Raw genomic sequence first — 21102 nt, forward strand, 5'->3', positions numbered from 1 at the left:
CCCCAAGCCTCACAACCATCTTATACCTTACCTCCACAAAGCAATCCATTTATCCCACAGCCAGCTTATGTTCCTCAACCCCAACCTCAAATCCCATATCAACAGCAAGCCTCGCAGCACATGCAGCAATATGCACCACCTCCCCCTCAACAACCCATCATCCACCATGCAGCTGCCCAAATAATGTACAATCCCTATCAGCAAATCCCTCACAGCCATCCATATTCAGTGGCCCCATCCAGCACATACCTACCTCAAGGCACTCCTACATTGGGGGCACCCCAACCATCACCTATCAATTCAGAGTGGGAGCAAATGAAGACAGCTCTGAAAGCCATCCAAGAAGGGAATGATCCAAAGACATTCAAGTTTAAGAATGTGTGTCCTTACCCATTTGACAGAGCCATTACCACGACACCATTTCCCAAACACTTTGAGGTACCTAAATTTGACAAATTTAGAGGAAAAGGAGACCCTGTCACACATATCAAAGAATTTTACATGCATTGCCAGGACGTGGCATACAATGATGTCTTCCTCTTGTGCATTTTTCCCAAAAGCTTGGCTGGACCCGCTCTTGAATGGTTTTATAGAATCCCCTATGGCACAATTAAAAACTTTGCTGAATTATCTGAAGCATTTGTAGCCCAATATGCCCATCTTGTTGAAACAGAGCTATCAATAGTTGATCTTGTCCACACCAAGCAAAAAGGTGGAGAAAGCCTTGCCGAATACCTGCAAAAATGGCAAACCCTTACCACCCGCATATCCTGCACCTTGCCAGAACGACATGTGGTGAAAATGTTTATTGATAATGCACATCCCATCTTGGCTCACCACATGACCATGAACTGTTTGCAGACCTATAAGGATATCAAAGAGAAAGGAATGATTCTTGAGCAAGGACTCATCAAAGATGGTGTGGTAAAGATTTACAAAGAGGCCAACCAAAATCAATCACATTCCAATGACAAGTCTAGGTATTGGAACAAAAACAAGCATGTTGCAACAGATGGGGTTACTGACACCAGACATGTGAATATTGTTGGTCCTTCTCAAAACCAGTCCAACCCACCATATCAAACAAACAACCAACAAGCTATCAATTACCAACAACGAAATAACCAAAGCTATCAAAACCACAATACAAGACCCAACTTTCAAGGGTCTAACAATCAAGCTAATGCCATCAATGTAGCTGCAGGGCAAAAGCCCAGATTCCAACCTGCACCTAGAAACTATACACCCCTTGGTGAGCCATTGGATGTTATTTTTGAGAAATTGGCTAAGGAAAACCTCATCAAATTTCCTCCTACCCAACAAATTGATCCAAGCCAATCCAAAGCTGCATGGTACAAGGACAATGAGTATTGCAAGTTCCATAGGGTAAATGGTCACACCACCCTCAGATGCATGAAACTGAAAGACTATGTGCAAGACCTCATTGATCGGAAGGAAATCACTGTTGGTGCCCAAACCTCTCCCAATGCAGGCTTACAGATTTATCAAAATGCTTTTCCTCCACACAACAACCAAAATCTTGGAAAAGCACCTATCCAAAACAACACCAACAACCGCCAGCCAAACCAACAGCATGGGAAGAACAATGACCACACTTCATCCTATATAGACTATGGTAGCCTTATAGGTTGTATATCTGAGAAAGAGCCTTCTGTCAATGTTATCAATATCTGAGGACCAGACAATGAGTGTGTGGTCACCACTCGAAGAGCGCCATTTAACATCGCAGGCCCACCAGTTTCATCAACACCATCAGCTCCATCAAAAAGTCGGTACAATATCTTGGAACACCTTGGGAACATCCCAGCCCAAATATCCATTTTAGACCTTCTTCGCACTAGTCCTGTGTACAAAGACATCCTTGACAGTGCTCTCATAGAATCCCGTGTCCCTTCTGATATCAATGCTACTGATTTTTGTAATCTTGTTGGACACCTTTCATCCTCATGTGCCCTATCTTTCAAACCCACCGACATACCCGCGGTTGAGCCAGATCACACCCTTCTGCTTCGCATAGCCATCATGGTATCCAATTTTGTCGTGAAAAGAGTAATGATAGATAATGGATCAGCCTTGAACATTTGCACCCTAAAATTCATAAAACAAGCTGGGTATACTGAGGCAGATATGATCAGTGAGGTTATCACCATCAAAGCTTATGACAACTTGGAAAGGACCACAGAAGGGACTATTTTGCTACCAATCAAGGTTGGGCCAGTCATTCAAGAGACAGTTTGCCATGTTGTTGATCTAAACCTACCATTTAACATCCTCCTCAGTCGCCCATGGATTCATGCTATGAAGGCCATTCCATCCACCTACCATCAGTGCATCAAATTTTCACATCAGGGCACTGAGGTAACCATCCATGCCAATCCAGAACCCTTTGCTTACTGCAATGCGGTTGAAGCTTCATATACAAACCATTGCCCTGGAATAGACATCGGCACAGCCATCGCCAGCTCATCCCACACTTGTAATGACGTAGAAACCATCCTCGCCTCCACCCTATCTACCGTAAAGATCAACAACAAAGGTTGTGGAGAATATAGTCTGTCAGATGCATTTGCTGTCGGAGCAATCCCACTTGATCCACATACCCATGGACAACCGACATATCACAAAGCTAGGGAGATTCCACCTCCTCGATACAAATAGTTTGGCCCAACCACCTTTGTGTCCTCAAAAACCCCTCTTCATGAGGAGCTCACTCCAGATATCAACAATTGGCTACATAAGGATGCACCTCCAAGAAATCAAGCACGCCTTGATCACTTCAGCTAGAAGTATCCCCAACAACATAAGCTCATCACTGAAAAATGGAACTATCAAGGAGGTGGACTAGGACCAGAAGAAAGGGGCATGCAATGTCCCATCGAAGCACATAATTGGGAAATAAAGTCAGGTCTTGGCTTTGGCATACCCACAACTGGGGGCACCAACGAGAACGGTCACGCTTTTTCGAACATCCACCGCAACCTTGTCGAAATCGAAGACATTCCCGAGGAAGTTGAAAAGAGAGCCTACGACGATATCCCAGACCAAATCTTCCTAGGAGACTCTATTCTTTGAGAACTATCCATCCATCTCATTGACCTACCACTCGCTCATCCACAACTCATAGATTGGGACAAACCAAGTGTCATACATATTGATAAGTTTGCATCAAAGGAAGCACTTCTAAGATTCATGGGAGCCGAAACTCCTCATAAGAAGACAAAGCTAGATTCTGCCTACATCTACAAGCTAGATCCCAAGGGGTATTTTGGAGAAAATCCCCAACCTAGTTTCGATACACGCAAAACTGGAACTAAGGTAAATCTGGGACTAGCTAAGGCAACGAAGAGAACCCCTCAGCAAGAAAATCCAGAGCCACAAGCAAAACATGAGGATTTAGTATTGCCTCCTCAAGATAATCGACCAGAGGTGTCTTCTATTCTAATAGAGGATACTAGAGAAGTCAACATTGGTTCTTCAGAGATCCCTAGAATTGTTCACATTGCTGCATCCCTATCACAAGACCAAGCTGACCTCCTCTTTGAGGTTTTACGAGAGAACATTGGCCGATTTGCATGGTCATATCAGGACATGCCAGGACTTGATCCAAAGCTTGTAGTTCATCATCTTGCAGTTGATCCAAAGATCAAGCCCGTCAGACAAAAGCTTAGAAAAATGCACCCCAAGGTGGCATTACTAGTCAAAGCTGAACTAGAAAGAATGTTAGCTGCTAAGGTTATCTGACCTATTGACTACTCAGAATGGATCTCCAACATGGTCCCTGTCACTAAGCCTTCCGGTGACATCAGAATTTGCACTGATTTTAGAGATCTTAACAAAGCTTGTCCAAAGGATGATTTTCCCTTGCCCAACATAGATATGATTGTAGATCTTACAGCTGGACATAAAATTCTGTCCCTTATGGATGGATTTTTTGGGTATAATCAGATCAAGATTGCAGAAGAGGACCAGCATAAGACAGCATTCACTACCCCTTGGGGAAACTTTTGCTACACCATGATGCCTTTTGGCCTAAAGAATGCTGGGGCTACCTATCAAAGAGCTATGACAGCCATTTTCCATGATCTTATCCATAGCATTTTGGAGGATTATGTGGACGATATCCTAGTCAAATCTCACACCTTCATGGATCATCTTGCTGACCTGGAGAAAGTCTTTGATAGGTTGGCCCAATATCATCTCATGCTAAATCCCAAGAAGTGTGTCTTTGGGGTCACATCTGGCAAGCTTCTAGGCTTCATAGTTTTTAAATGAGGTATAGAGATCGACCCCAAAAAGGTCAAGGCTATCTTAAACATGCCTCCTCCCCAGACACTGCGACAGCTTCGCTCTCTTCAGGGAAAACTTCAATCTGTCTGGCGCTTCATCTCCCAACTTGCAGATAAGTGTACACCATTTTCACACTTGCTAAAGAAGAATGAGAACTTCAAGTGGGATCTTTTATGTCAGCACAGCTTCGATCAGCTCAAGCAGTACCTCACCAAGCCCCCTATCTTGGTTCCACCAGTTCCTGGTCGTCCCTTGATCTTGTATATATCAGCAACACCTACTGCTCTAGGGGCACTTCTAGCACAACATGATGATTATAGCAGAGAGAGAGCCATCTACTATGTCAGTAGAACCCTAGTTGGTTATGAACTCAATTACACTCCTATGGAAAAAGCTTGTTTGGCAGTTGTTTTCTCAACTCAAAAGCTTCGCCACTACATGCTAAGTCATACCATCCAACTAGTCTCCAAGATTGACCCTCTCAAGTATATGCTCTCTAGAACAGCACTTACAGGTCGTTTGGCCAAATGGGTTATGCTACTAAGTGAGTTTGACATCCAATATGTGGACAGAAAGGCAATCAAAGGGCAAGCTATAGCAGATCACCTAGTTGATGCACCTCTAGTAGATGCATATCCTTTGCTCACAGAATTTCCAGATGAGCATATCTGCCTAATTGAAGAACAGCCCCCATGGAAGCTTTATTTTGATGGCTCATACACCTCTCATGGATCAAGGGCAGGAATATTATTAGTTACACCTCAAGGAGATTACATTCCAAAAGCCTTCAAGCTACAATTCCCTAGCACCAACAATATAGCAGAATATGAAGCTCTTGTAGCAGGATTAAAGATAGCTGCAGAATGGAATATCACTGAGTTACAAGTCTTTGGTGATTCCCAACTCATCATCAAACAAGTCTTAAATGAATATCAAACCAAAGATGAAAAGCTATTACCCTACAAAGAGCTAGTTGATCAGCTGACCCAGCATTTTACAAAGCTTCAGTTTACACAAGTGCCTCGAATGCAGAACAAGGCAGCAAATGCCATGGCCACTATCGGCTCGCTCTTGGAAATTCCCCAAGAAGCTACGCAGTATGAGTTTTTAGTTGAGCAGCTCCTCACACCTGCCTATGCGAATGAGGATTCAAACTGTGTTTGTATCTTGGTTGGTCCCCAATCCCCTTGGTACCATGAAATTCACGCTTACCTTAACGATGGTATCATATCCCCTCACCTCACACGTACCCAACGCTAGAACCTCATCCAAAAATCATCCCGCTATGTTATCATAGCCAATACCCTATATCGTCGGGGTTATCACGATACTTTCTCTCGATGTTTAGATGAAAATGAGGCCGCGATGGCATTAAAAGAAGTACATTCTAGACTTTGCGGTGCCCACACGAGTGGTATTGTCCTAGCACGACAAATCCTTAGAGCAGGCTACTATTGGCCTACCATTGAAGAAGACTCTTGTGACTTTGTTAGAAAGTGTCTCCCATGTCAGCAGCATGCAAATCTTGTGCACGCTCCAGCACAGGATCTACAGCCTATTGCACCACCTTGGCCTTTTGCTTGTTGGGGCCTTGATCTAGTTGGAACTATCACACCTCTCTCATCTGATGGACATAAATGGATAATAACAGCTACAGACTATTTCACTAAGTGGGTGGAAGCAGTCCCCCTAGTCTCAGCTACAAGAGTTCAAGTCTCCAAGTTCATCTTGTACCACATTATTTTCCGCTTCGGCATCCCATCCACCATCTTCACTGACCATGGAGGTAACTTTGAAAATCTCAACATGGAAGAATTATGCACTTCCCTCCGCATCCATCACCGCTTTTCTAGCCCATATTTCCCACAAGGTAACGGCCAGGCAGAGGCGACTAATAAAACCCTCCTCAAAATCTAAAGAAAGTTGTCAATGATTTCGGCCGTGATTGGCACCTTCAAATAAATCCGGCTCTATGGGCCTATCGAACTTCCTTCCGTACATCCACAGGCACAACTCCATACTCCCTAGTCTATGGTGCCGAAGCGGTATTACCTATAGAAGTTGAACTTCCCTCACTACGCATATCTTTGCGAGGGCAAATCTCAGATGAAGAATACAGAGTAGCTCGACTCACCCAGCTAGATCTCTTAGACGAGAAGAGACAACAAGCCTATGACCATCTCACAGTCTACCAAACTCATCTCAAAAGGAATTTCAACAAGAAGGTGCTCCCATGACACTTTCAGCCAGGTGATATGGTCCTCAAAGAAAATATGAAAGTCCAAGCAGATCGAGAAAAGAAAGGCAAGTTTGAACCTACATGGCTTGGTCCCTATGTGGTTACTGCCTCCTTTGGCTCCGGAGCCTATCAATTATCTACACCAGAAGGAGAACTCTTGAATGATCCCACTAACATCATTCATCTCAAGAAGTTCTATTCTTGAAGATCTTTGGTATACCTAGCTTTTGAAAAATACAAAAAAATAGTAAAGAGAAATAAGCATCCAATGGTGAAAACTTGGCAATTCAAGCGCCTTGGATAGGTACCTTGGTGAAAACCTGGTAATTCAGGCGCCTTGTGTGCTAAAGACTAATCCATTATCTATCACTATCCTATCCCTCATCCATCCACCCACCATCCCATAAAACACCTACTTGTTCCCTTGGTGTTCCAATCAAATATCCAAAATCTGATGGAGCTTGTCAATACCTCCTGTACAGCTTGTAAATCTTGTACCAAAGCTTGTATTATACCTTGTAAATCTTGTACCATACCTTGTATATATTCAAATCTTGTCCAAAGCTTGTACCATATTCCAGCTTGTAAATAATCTTGTATCCTAGCTTGTATCCTATCACATGCACACACAGAATCCCATTTTCCTTAAGATTTTCACAAACCATCTACCTATCCACCTATCAACTATTATAGACATCCCATCCTTCACAAACATTTCCATCTCACAAAAAACCAAAACATGAACAAACTTGTACATTTGTAACATATCTTGGTCTATCAGCTTGTACATCCTCTTTAGCTTAGTATCATTGTATCTATCTGGCTTTCGTGTTAGTTCATCCTTGGTCAACATCTTGCACACATCACACACCTTGGTTAGATATTCCAATGCATCCTTTAGCTAGATCTCCTGTCACCAAAGTGTTCAGCTTGCTAGACGCATCACTCATCCAGATCCATCAGCTTAGGTGCTCTCTGATAGATCCTTGCAGGATATAGCTTTCCTCATGTCTGATCTTGGTCCATTAGTACCTCGTCTTACCCATCTCGTTGGCAAACAGTTCTCTTTTGGATTTTCACTTTCTTTTGATTTGGGATCTTCCCTTTTGGGTCTTGAAATATCTTTTCCAAGCAATCTCTTTGTTCCCTCCTCAAGGTTGCCACGATCTTCCATATCATGGTATGCTGCGAATGGGGCAATTAGAGCGTAAGGTCTTGATCAGGTCTTTTGCTTGTTTTCTTTTTCTGCTTGTGGGTTACCTAGTGTCATTTCCACGCTGCTTCCTCTGGGATTCATGTGTGATACTGGGGCAATCCTTGTGTGTTTGTTTTGAGTCAGTTCGTCAGTCCTCTGGATGGTTGGTAAAAAGGCCTTGATGTTCTTAGTAACCCTGGCAATTAACCAACAGTCCTATAGCAAATCTAGTGCTCAACTACATGGTGGTACTTCTCTTTGAAGTATTCCCCCGCTCAAAAAGCTTCAATGGATTCCCTTCATCTCCATTATCCCCCATCCATATCCTACATCTGTCGCTCCTACCCCAACTTATGCATCAGTATCTCTTTGAATCACTCCTCATGCTTAGCTTTAGGGATCCACAATCCTAATCCTAGGGATATCTGAAGCCCATCTTCCACCAGTCTGACTCTTTGAAATCCTGTTGCATCAGCTTTTATCATTCTATCATCCATCTCCCTACCATGGATTCCTTTTATAGCGCTCCGCTCCTCCATCTCCCCCCCCCCCCCCCCCCCAATCTTGGAAAGTCTTAAGCTTGCTTTACTTTTGTGCCTCTGATTTCCCTTTATCATTCTCCCGTAGTGAGAGTTTGAGCTAATTCAGCCCCTTCTCTTCGCCAACCTGCGTCTCAGCTCGTCTCAATTTCTTGTACTTTTCAAGAAGTCGTCGAGCCTCATTTATCTCCCCGTCGCCTTCTTGAGGGGGCATCATCTAAGTCTAGTCTCTCCTCTTCTTATCCGAGACTGGGGCAACCTTGTTGCTAAAACATCTTCCTCGTGTCATCTTCATTCAAACTTCTTTGAAATAGTGTTGTCTCAACACTATGTCAAAGAGGGGCAAAATGTAGACACCTAAATTTGATTACACTATTTTAGTAATCCTATTTAGTTATCTAAAAAGGCATTATTAATTAAATTTCTATTTAATTAATCCTTTGTCATCCCCTAGTTGATTAATTTAATTAATCATCTATAGTCCTAATTGATAAATCAAATAATCTATTATTTATCAATTAAATCCTATTCTTCTATCTAATTCCAAAAATCCCCATTTATTAAATAAATCTATTTGATAAATAAAATCCTCAAATTTAAAAACCCCTAACCTATCTCTAATCCTCCATTTAGCCTAATCCACCCCATCCACCCATACTAACCTAGCTTAGCCACTAACTCACCCACCCTCATTAATGCCATCCACTTGCACATCTCTAACATCCCTAAGCTAATCCTAAACCCAAGCCTAATCCACCCTCTAATGTTGTCACATTCCTTAAACAAGTTTAAGACTTTCCTAATCCAAATCAAAGTCTCCCCTCAAAAAACCCAACCACTAAGTCATGAGTGCTCTTACAAAACATAAAGACTCTTACAAGCCCACTCATGACTCTTACACCCATCTTCCACACTCTTCCCTCTTCCACACTCATTCCTCTTACATCCCTCTTACATACTCAACCCCACTCATCATGCCTTTAACCAACCCTTTACCCTACCTTCTCACACTCATCCTCCTTGTGACAAGTGTCACCTTCCCATTGGTGCTAAACAAGCACAATCCATGTGCTCCCCTTTGAGTGCATCTTAGCCCTCCTTAAGCCTTCATCCATCCTTGCATCTAAGCCCTCCATCTCTGTACCCCTTAGCCTATAAATTGAATCCCATCCCAAGCCATTTCATCAACAATCTTTGAGCTAAAGTTACCATGCTATTTTGAGAACCAAAGCCATCAACCATACCCTTATAATGCCAAATTGAGAGCTCACAAAGCTACCAATTTGCCATTACCCATCTCCATTGAAGCAGCTTTTGAGCATCTTGAGCATACATCCACAGCAAAAGGACACATCTACAGAATCAAGAAAGCATGGAGTGTTTTCTCTTGTGAGGTTTGCACTTCTTATTTTCTTTCTTAGTCTAAGCATATATGTGAATTTAGTTTTTGGTTTGTGAATGTTTACTTTATTTGTTAATGTTCTTTGCATACTAATTCTTGTTCTACATGAACAAGCTATTAGAGCTTAAGTGTGTGAAGCCAAGCAAAATGGAGGACTAAAATAGAAATATGTAATCTGTAAGTGAGTTGCAAGTTGTTATCAGATCAAGCCTTACTATTATTTTATAATCATTGTACCAATCTATGTAAATCTTTTGGATTAAGGTTAACCTAAAAGTCATTTGTAAATCCTTTAACCAAGTGACATTCCAAGTTAATGATCTAAAGTCCTCTAATGATGCTCACTCCTAACAAGGTGATTGAAATCCTTTAACCAAGTCACATTTAACAATGTGTATTGTAACCTTTAACAGGGTTGGCCTTTCATAGGGCATCACTTCAGAAGAGTGAGGATGAGTAGCATGTTATTGGTGGTTTTTCCCAAATTAAGTTTCCACATAAAATCATTGTGTCAAATATGTTATTGAATTTGTTATGTTTCATGCTTACATTTCTGCAAAGTTGATTTGATAGTAAACTACAAAGTTTAAGTGATTGTATGATCTAATGGATACATGCATTAATATGTTTTACGGATATGGGTTCACTAAGTTGTGAAAAGTTTTATTTGCACATCTCAACCTTGGATAACTGATTCACCACCCCCCCCCCCCCCCCCCCCCCTCCTTAGTTATTCTAAAGAATTCCAACATGTTTGATAATCCAAGAGAGCTTGATATGAAGAAGTTTACCATAAACCAAATGAGCTTCCTCAATGAAGCAACAAGAATGGAGACTAGAGATTTTGAAAGGAGAAAGCAAAGAAAACCCCTTATTTAATATTATGAATTAAGGAAAAATCCTATGTGTGTGTGTGTGTATGTGAGAGAGAGAGAGAGAGAGTTGGAGAAAAATATATCATTACAATAACATCAATGTGATGTGTAGAAGAGTTGGAAGAACAAGAGAGAGGCATCTCTTTAATAGAGATGAGAAAGGAGTTACGTGTGTAACTTCCATTTCTATGAATGCCACCATTCATAATAAGTGTGTGCAAAGTGTCAAGATCCTTTTAAGGAGGATAAACTAATTTTCTTTTACAAAAAAATATTTTTTCTCACACATGGATAATAGGACAAGAAGTGGCATGTCCTCACATGTGTACTAGAGGACAAAAAACATAAGGGATACCTTGGTTTATCCTATTTAATAAATAAATACAACCAAGGAAAGATTACTAATCTAACATTATTGATTCCAAAACATGTAAATAGTAGATGTAACAACCATAGAAAGATCACCATACACAATAACACTAGATATGTTAACTAGGGAAACCCTTGATCAAAGGGAAAACCCTGATGGGGATGGTACCCACAAAATGATGTACTAATAAATAAGTTCCTTGTAAGAGGATAGACCCTATTAGGAGTCAATGAAATACATTTAGTACATATCATTCCCTATTAGCAGACTTTGAATCCCTATTAGGATACATGGCAACCATGTTAGGAGTTGTTAAAGAAGACAGATGGGCTCACTATCTAAACAACTTTAGTACTATCCTCACTGAATAATACAATGGTACATCAACACTATCCAACAACAACTTCTTTGTTGGATATAATTCTTTGTCGACTCATCGTGTCTCACTACACTAAACACTTCTTTGATCAAAAGATATTCGTTATCAAGTTCACTAGATCTCACATATAAGTTCTCATACTCGCATTATACGCATATCTGTACTGGATGTTACAATGCACACTCTACCTCAAGGAAAACGTCTTTCCTTTATACCAAGTCCTAAAAAAATATTGATTCGACCTTGAAGCTTCCCCAATTTACAACAATAATATAGACCAACTTAAGACATTACATTTACACATTACATTACAACATTACATCTTTTCACAATCACACTCAAATTGTCAGCTCACAGTCTTCATAACTCTTCATGTGATGCTTATCTTAATTTTTATGATTAACCACAACGTCTTCATCATTCCTTCTACCTCTACCCAAGTCTATATGACCAAATTATATCTCTATTAGGAGATACAATCCAAAAAATAATACAATTTGTTACACATAAACTCTATCTAAACGATGCCTTTACTAAAATCATCATAACTCTGTCCAAAATTCACATTTTTACATGCACTCTTAATTGTAGCATGTAAACACTCTGTAGAACTATCCTCAACTACACAAAAGCTTGTACACATTCAAACCTCTCAAATCCAAACTCGATTTGTTGCATTGTCATTCTTCATAGAATAACCAATATGATGACATCAATGATAAACTTTGTCATGAAAGAAACAAACAACCTTTGGATCATGTCCCCAACAATGCTAGGATACTCCCCCATAGGAATACCATTAGTATTCATGCTTAACAAACCTATCATGACCCTTTAAGCTATCTAATGTTGGACTCTAGATCATAACTTGCAATCCCTATACATTATCTAAAACCTCTTATAACCATTGGGACATTAATATTTACCCATCGTGACTATATGCTTCTCCAATATATATCTATATAGGCATCCAACGTCCACCAATGTGTTATAAAATGGCATTCTCAGTATCACAATTCAAGCCATTAAAATCTGCAACTCGATTAAGTTGCATATTACTTTGATACATCGAGATGGGCCATCAATATCTACTAGTATCTGTCTATTTTCTTATTGCATTAATGTTCAAATCAATTCATTTTCTTCCTTCAATAATAGCTTCTTAGTGGAGGAATAACCTCCAACCAACTTATGTACTAACTCCTTAGATTAAAACTCATGTGAGTCTTCTTGAAGATTAACTGCCTCATTTACAAGCCAATTCACCATCTAGTTTGCTTCCTTAATCCCTATAGTAGTGATTCACCCTGTATTCCTCAAATCATAGCAACATTGTCCATACCTCTAGCAACACATTGTTTATCTGCTACTTTCATAGCTTATTTTCCATTAGTGTCGAGATTACTATTTGTGAGTCACTTTCAATGTGAACTTTTTTAACTTTCCACTCCATTGCTAGCCTAATTCTTGCTAATAAATCACTTGCCTCTGCAATATTACTGTCTCGCTTGATTGTTTAATATTTTTGAAATTGATTAATAGTTACCCTTATTTCTTCCTGGATTGAAAATATTTTGAGTATAACCTCTAATAGAGAGGAATTAGCACAAACCTTCACTGTATGTATTATGAAGTGATCTGGAAGTATATTAGATAAATGTAATGAAGTGTATTAGATTAGGACTCAACATATAGCTTTGAAAACATCATCTATGGGTTCTTATGAATACTTTGTCTATAAGATTGATCCTTAGGTTTAATTCATATATATCTAACTAAAACTCTATTGTATTCCACCTCAATATGGCTAACTCCTTGCATCAAATTTGATTTAAAATGGTTGACCTGAAGGAAATTGTTTGAAAGATGAACATCATTGGTACATCTATTGATACCAAAGAATCTATGTTAGAAGAATACGCTTTATTAGCACCACCAAGAGGGGCACTTTTAAGTGGTTCATATACCCTCTTTACGCCACCTAGTGACTTCTCCCCTCTAGCAGTAGGTTATTGTGGTTTGCACACCTTAGGCTATATAATCAAATAAGTAAATGCTAGTTTTAAAGACTACAATAAAACACTTTCAATTGATAATTATCAACAAATATTACTTATAATTCTCCAAAGACATTCATAAAAAATCATCCTGCTCCTCAACTATCCTCCACCACTTCAATGTAGTTTTAAAAGATGATAGAGAGAGCTTTGCTTTCTTCTCATATTGTGACTTACACACCTCAGGGTCAAATATTTTAATATAAAAAGATTCATAATATTAGTTTCATATACATATCATAAATATAAATTATAAATTATACCATAAAAATAGTAGGCTATTGTAGTTTGCACACCTTAGGCTATGTAATCAAATAAGTAAATGCTAGTTTTAAAGACTACAATAAAACACTTTCAATTGATAATTATCAACAAATATTACTTATAATTCTCCAAAGACATTCATAAAAAATCATCCTGCTCCTCAACTATCCTCCACCACTTCAATGTAGTTTTAAAAGATGATAGAGAGAGCTTTGCTTTCTTCTCATATTGTGACTTACACACCTCAAAGTCAAATATTTTAATATAAAAAGACTCATAATATTAGTTTCATATACATATCATAAATATAAACTATAAATTATACCATAAAAATAAATATAATATATAAATACATTGTATTTTCATCCATAGATATAGTAGATGCATCTATATTGTGCTTCATTGCATATATGTAATTTATAATAGAAACCAGTTGAAAATAACATGAACATAAATCACTCCAACGAGAGAGCTATATGCTACTAAACGAACTCACGCTGTCAAAATCACCCAGGGCACAATCTCAACCTCATCCCTTATTGTGTCGGGCCTTGCACTCAACAAGACTTGATCCATGGTGGGCTCTTTGTGAGCCATTCAACTTCACTAGTAGATCAAGAACCTTTTGACAGCCATTTTTATTTTCAATCTATTTATTCAATGAGTTTAATCAACAATGAACGTCATTTTTATTTTCAATATTCAATAAATTTAATCAACATTGAATGTAGGTTCATATTTTTATTTAAGTTTGTTTTTATTAAGATTAGGACTTCCATGCCATTCACATGAAACATATTGCGGAATTCTCACTCGAATTGTGTTGAATGTTAGTTGAATATGAATTTTTAATATATTTACTAATCCTAGTGATCTAATGGAGAAATGTTTTTTATTTTATTTTTTGCAAATTTTCCCTACAAAAGAAACAAGTGGGTTGAAGACAATCAATTCTTCTTTTTGTAACTTCCAAGATATCCCTTTGTCTTCCACTCTTGCATATCAAATTCATTCATTAACGTATTGAGAGCAATACATAAACATCTGTAACTTTTGCATGGTATACAATCTTGCAATTTACAGTTCAAACATGATGGGTTATCGCCCATGGACCATTCTTGTTGTTTCATGAACTCTGAATGCTACTCTTTGCTGTCTTCTCATCTTTGGATCATTCTTATTTAATGGAAGCTGAAAATTTGTGTGCATGATTCAGTTCTGTTCATTGCACATTTCTTCACCTAGTTTGAATGCATTAATGGATCAGTTTGCCCAAATATTGCAGCGGGAAGAGAACAATCTGCACTAGATAGATTGTTTGGAGGCCAAATACTTTCAGAGGTACAGATCAATCTATGAGGTAAATCAGTACATAAATTAATGCTCTAGATAACTTGCCTTATCTCATTTGTTCTCATTTGTTCATACTATGTGACAAGTCACTTTTCTCATCGAGAATTTAGATATTTTTGTTGCCTCAGTGAGATTTTCCTTGGTTATGGTGGATATTTGTTGCATTAATTATGTAGATGGCATTACACATGTAGATATTTGGAATGATTTCGTAGAAACCTTGAAAGAAACTTAATCCCCTGTTGGAAAATATGAGGATCAATACATCGTGAATTCAGAACTTCACTAAGGTTGTGGGCAGTTTTTTTTTAAATAATACATTGGCATATTCTACACTTCTCACCTACAATTTGAACATCTAAAAGGCAGAGCAAAATCGTATTTTGAAGTGTAGATCACGCCTGAGACTTTATATCCAGATTGACATTGTTTTCCTCCATTTTTTATCTTTAGGAGAACCCTATAGGCGAGCTTAATAAACCTACAATGGAGATTCTATGTCATAAGATAAAAATTCAGTCGGGAGCCAAACAAAATTCATAACAAAGAAAAGAATTCCATGCCAAGTCTAGAAGAGCCCAATATTTGAAGAGCCTAAAAAAGCAATTGAAGATGTGGAAGCACAACAGGATACATAATGTACATTAACACTCCATTGAGGAATGCTGTGCTAGAAATGATTTACTAGCATGGGTGAAAACAGTTCGGTTCACTGAGGCAGATTGATAGGAATGTAGTGTTTCCAAACATTGTTGCTATGGATCATTGAGTATGATTCGAAATGTTGATATGATAAACTCTCTTACCAAGAAACATAATAAAATTGCTTCATCTTCCAAATCAAATCTAGAATGCCCTTTCACATTCTCCAAAACAGGCAAATGGACAATTGGTTTACTTCATGGCTGGTAATGGTAGTTATAAGAACGTGATTTCTCTAGAGTCTAAAGATAGTTCGAAGTTTGAATCTAGAAATGGTGCATCACCCACCATCATACATATTTCCTTGAATCTACTAATGGTATGCGTTGCCTTTGAAAAGTATATCATTCATCAGTGTTATTTGGTCTACAAAACCAAGTCTTTTCAGGATACAACTTTTGTGATGTAGGACCATTAGAAGTATGTGATGTTTAACTTGGGCACTCATATCTGTTTCAGTGTCATGCAATACATGAAGAGAATCTTGGCAAAAAAATAGATATCACAAATAGAATTAGTCCCTAAGTTGACACTCATCAGTGCTGAGTAGTGGAAAATACTATTTCTTTTCAGCGAAAAATTTCCTTTCTTGACATCTAAACTTGAGGAACATATCCATTGGGTGCAGACTGATGCAACTCCTCTAGCAAAAATAACAATTGGGCAGTATGCTACAAAAATACAATCAATAGTCCATGCCAAAGAAGGATTATACACTGAGGTTGTTTATTGAGCATAGAGCTCTCAGGAAGATCCCTGTGAAGAATTGCTATCCTGTTCATAGGATTGAGGATCTGTAGGACCAGCTATATGGTGCAACATAATTCATCAATATTGATCTTAAGTAAGGGTACATTCAAATCTTTGTAGAACCTCAGACATATGGAACAGAATCTTAAAGCCAAGAATGGTATGTTGGAATTGTGGGCTATACATTTTGGTTTGAGCAATGCCCTATAACTTCAATGAGGTTGATGAGAAACATTCTTAGCCCATTCACTACTTCTTTTGCTGGTATTTACTTGATGTTGTTCTTTTGAAAATACTGTCCAACTTGGGTATATCATTGATGCATGTGTTGATGTTGGGAGGTTGGTGCCTCCGTTCCTTCTAGGTGAAGGTACCGTTCAGTATAGACTGATGGATTTGTGACATGTGCTTAACCGCTTCTTATAGATCCGTGGATCCTTATCTCTGGCTGTTGTGACATTCATTGACAGCTCGAGCTTTTGATACAGTGGCAAGGTGATTCCAACAGCAGAATGGGCTAAGATATGTGTCATACAAGTATGACCAACATCCATCATTCCCATGGAACGCATTCCGAATGCCCTTGTCCTCCCTCAATTTAGTCAGCCAGTAACTTACCATAGTGAAATTTTCATTGCTTTGATGAGAAAGCATCCGACATATGATCTAGAGCTTTATGCTGTTTGGAAAACATATTAAAGATTTGAGAGCACTACATATTGGGAAAAGATATCATCATTCATGCAAATCATAAACCATTTTAGTTCTTGTCAACACAAAAGAAGTCGTAGGAAGATTATCATAAGAATGGGTGTTCCTATGTCTAATAGCTCTGTATAATCATCAAGCACAACAAAGGGATTGCAATCTAGCAGCAGACTATTTCAAAAAACCTACATTCCAAGGGCTACTCTCCATGCTGGAACATGTAGTCCAAATTTGGCCACAGATAACATGCGAAATCACAACTTTGAAGAAATTTGTTAGGCTTTGCATAGCAGTAAGTCAATTGTTGAAGACCATTTGCGGATGAACTATTGTATTATTTAAGATTAGGATGCTTGCGTTTACAGAATGAGGTTGAGTGTCATAAATTGATATGGAAAGCTCACTTCTAAATGATCACATTTTGATAACTGTTGATTAGAAACCAACCATTAGTGTCTTTCAACCCATCATTCAATTTGAAGAGAAGTTGACAAGTTCTTTCACAGCATTTAATTTATTTTTTGATGAATAGTTTCTTTTCTATTAATTAAAATATTAAAGTTACATATTCATAAAAAAAAGGGCGGAGGATACAGGCCTGTGAGAGTTCACATGGCAAAAGTTGGAAAGTTAAAAACTATTCATAAAAAAAAATCATATAAACTGTCCTCATGCAGCTAATGCAGTGCCAACTGAGGGAGGTGGATCATGGTGGTCATTAGAACTCTATACATGATCAGCAGGGTTGGTGGATGGTTCTGAAGGAGCCCACCCATCTTCAACATCTTTCTCTTTTTCTTCTTCTCCCTTCTCTTGGAGGCGAAATTGCCAGCTCCAAATGGGGGAATGACCATTTCGAGTTACAACTATTTAATGTATTCCATAACAGGTATAGCCCATTTTCACAAAAGTACTAAATAGAACTAGCACCATGCTTAACCCATACACTCACTAAGAAAGTGGAAGATAATGCTTTTGGCAGGAGTATTGCCTCCTCACTTCCCACCTCTGTTACATATATCAGATACCCATTTGTTGTAGAAGAGCACCTACATTAGTAGAAACCATTCCTAAGCGCAGCACGCCATTAGAAGAGGATCAAGAATTGACTTAAGAGTCAAATACAGCAGGATTCAAAAGTTATCTCTTTGGAATTATCAACTCACGTCAAGTACCTTTTAAGAAAAGTAGCTCGGAGAATTTGAAGCTCCAAGTATTTTCCCCATCTTCTTTTGGATTTTTTCGGATTTTCACACGTTGCTTATCAAAGAAGGGCAATTGATGCAGAATTATCGGTTGGTTTGATTGATTTGGGGTGCAATGATATTAGTATGTGGCGTTGTTTTTACACCAGCTTTAGTATACATGTAGTGATATTGTGACCAGCTAACTCCTTTCAAATCATGTTGCAACTCTGTCATTGTCAGTCCTCTCTGCACCTGCTTTGTATTACTTTTAGAAAATGAGAAAACAATGGAAATGAGTCCATTCAAGATGAATGCTTCTCTTTTTGTCAACTTCCAAGATTTTGCTTTGTCCTTCTCACTTGTCTGATAGAGTTATTTTTATTAAATTGAAAGAATCCAATTTATATAAGATAAAGATCGTATAAACTTTTTATTTATTCAAATAATATAAGAAAAAAATTAGGCAAGAGGCTATAAAACAACGGTAAATTGTGAGCCTCTTATTTAGAAGGTCTTGGGTTTGAGTTTACTCAAGCTTAATAAATAATAATAACAATTATTCACAACACATAATAATTAAAAAGTTAAGTTTTTCAATATTTTTAAATAAGAATATAATTGACATAAATTATTAGTTTAATAGGTAAATATTAGAGAAGTATTTTCTAAAATGTTAGTCTATATAAATAAAAAATATGTCGAAAATAAATTTTCATGCTAGATAAATATAATTACGAAGATGATTTATAGAAGGTCAAATTAAAGAACAACAACATATCAAAAATCTTATGTTGAATAGAGATGACAATATACTACTATGAGAAAATTATAGCAAAACAACATCCTAAGAAATAAGGCATACAAGCAATTACTCCAATAACATGATACCAACCTAACAAAATAAGTAACATAAGAGATGACAATATACTACTATGAGAAAATTATAGCAAAACAAAATCCTAAGAAATAGGGCATTCAAGCAATTACTCCAATAACCAAGACCTTAAAGTTTAGTAAAACATCAATCTCCTACCATGTCATGACCCTCAAGCAAAGATTCTAAAACCCCCTACACTATGTTATGTCTTTTCTTTGCAATCATCATTTGCTTAGGCATTGAATCTTGAACACCTCATGAGTGCACCAAGAAATCAAAATACACCCAATAAAAATCTATTGGCAGTGCTACTTGTTGTACAATGACCCTATATCACTTATCTAGTAATAAAAATCTCTCATAGCTTATATTTTTGTTAGAAAAGTTAATGTTCATTCTCTTTTGTATTCAAAGTAGGAGCTCTTAAAAAATATTGGTTTCTATATTTGTGTTCATGCATCTCTACTATTATTTTTTAGGTAGATTTAACTTATTTTATTTAATCATTTTTCTTAAATGTTGTTATATGGTATGGCTCTGGAGAAGGTGGAAGTATAGCACCCAAGAAAAAATAACCTTGACTATCGTAGTTTGTGATTGGGGAAATGATTGTCTAAAGACCATAACCATGCACGTTCAAATGACTATGAGTCAATGATTGAAAACCATGCTTATCTGTGAGCATTCTTAAGAAATGTTGGTCTAAAAATATATAATTAATAGTGATGCATAGCTCTTGTACATGTTGAAAGGAGGATAATTTTCTCAAATAGTAAATACCTTCTATCTTAATAAATATTACATCTAAACACCATAGAAAGCAAATAGTTCATAAAACTAAAAAGTAAAATAAGTTGAAGAAGCATATATCTCAAAATAAAAATGAGCATTTCATTTGTTTGAAATCGTTGCATTTGTTAATGTATGATTGTGTTTGATTTTTATCCTAGTAAGGGTTCTTAGAGTTATTAGTAACATTATTTATTCTGAACATTATACTCCATAATATCATTATTCTCATACCCGTCTACATTCTATAGTAAGTTCAAATAAAGAAAAACTTCAATAATTATCTAAGCTACCAAGTTCACAACCTGGACCCTCGAACAAGGTTTGGGTGTGAACTAGGTATTATTAGAAATAGTGATTTTATTTTTTTATTTTTTTTTTGGGGGGGGGGGGGGGGGGGGGGGGGGTGAACCAGTAATCGACAAACTTTAGTCGCCAACTGGATATTATTTCTTTCTTTAAACCATGCATAACAAAGCAATAAAGTAATGATGAACAATAACAGTAACAATGCACAAAGATAACTTATAACACCATATTTTGTTAACTAGGCAATCTCGCCAAAGGAAAACCCCGGTGGGGATGATACCCATTAGATAATATACTGATATAAGTTCCTTGTTATAGGATGGACCCTGTTAGAAGTCAATGAGAAGATTTAGTATAAGGAGTCCCTGTTAGGAGATTCCAACCCTGTTAGCAGTTGTAGTACAGTAAATGCAAGATGAGCCCACTGCCCAAACATGCACTTCCAATTACAAGAAGAGCTCACTGCTCAAACAAGTAATCAAACTTTTGGAATATAAGTATTGTGTCTTCTTCCTTGATTGATCTCTGATTTTCTACTCAATCTCAGATCACAAAATAGCTCGTATAAAACTTCACATATATTGCTTTCACAAAAATTCACATGCAATCGCAATTATAATATAACTCTTCAATTTGCAATCAGTATTACAATTACAATTCCACTTCTCATCGTAAAATGTCGTTTGCATAAATACCATGCCTTTACATAAATTGTTGTTGGGTAAGCTAAGACCACCACAATCCACTTTTCCAACTTAGAGTAAACATCTAGGATGTCAACCCTAATTGGACAAGTAAT

Source organism: Cupressus sempervirens, chromosome 10, assembly GCF_028749045.1.
Source record: "Cupressus sempervirens isolate cs-2001-9-10 chromosome 10, ASM2874904v1, whole genome shotgun sequence".
Lineage (NCBI taxonomy): Eukaryota > Viridiplantae > Streptophyta > Pinopsida > Cupressales > Cupressaceae > Cupressus > Cupressus sempervirens.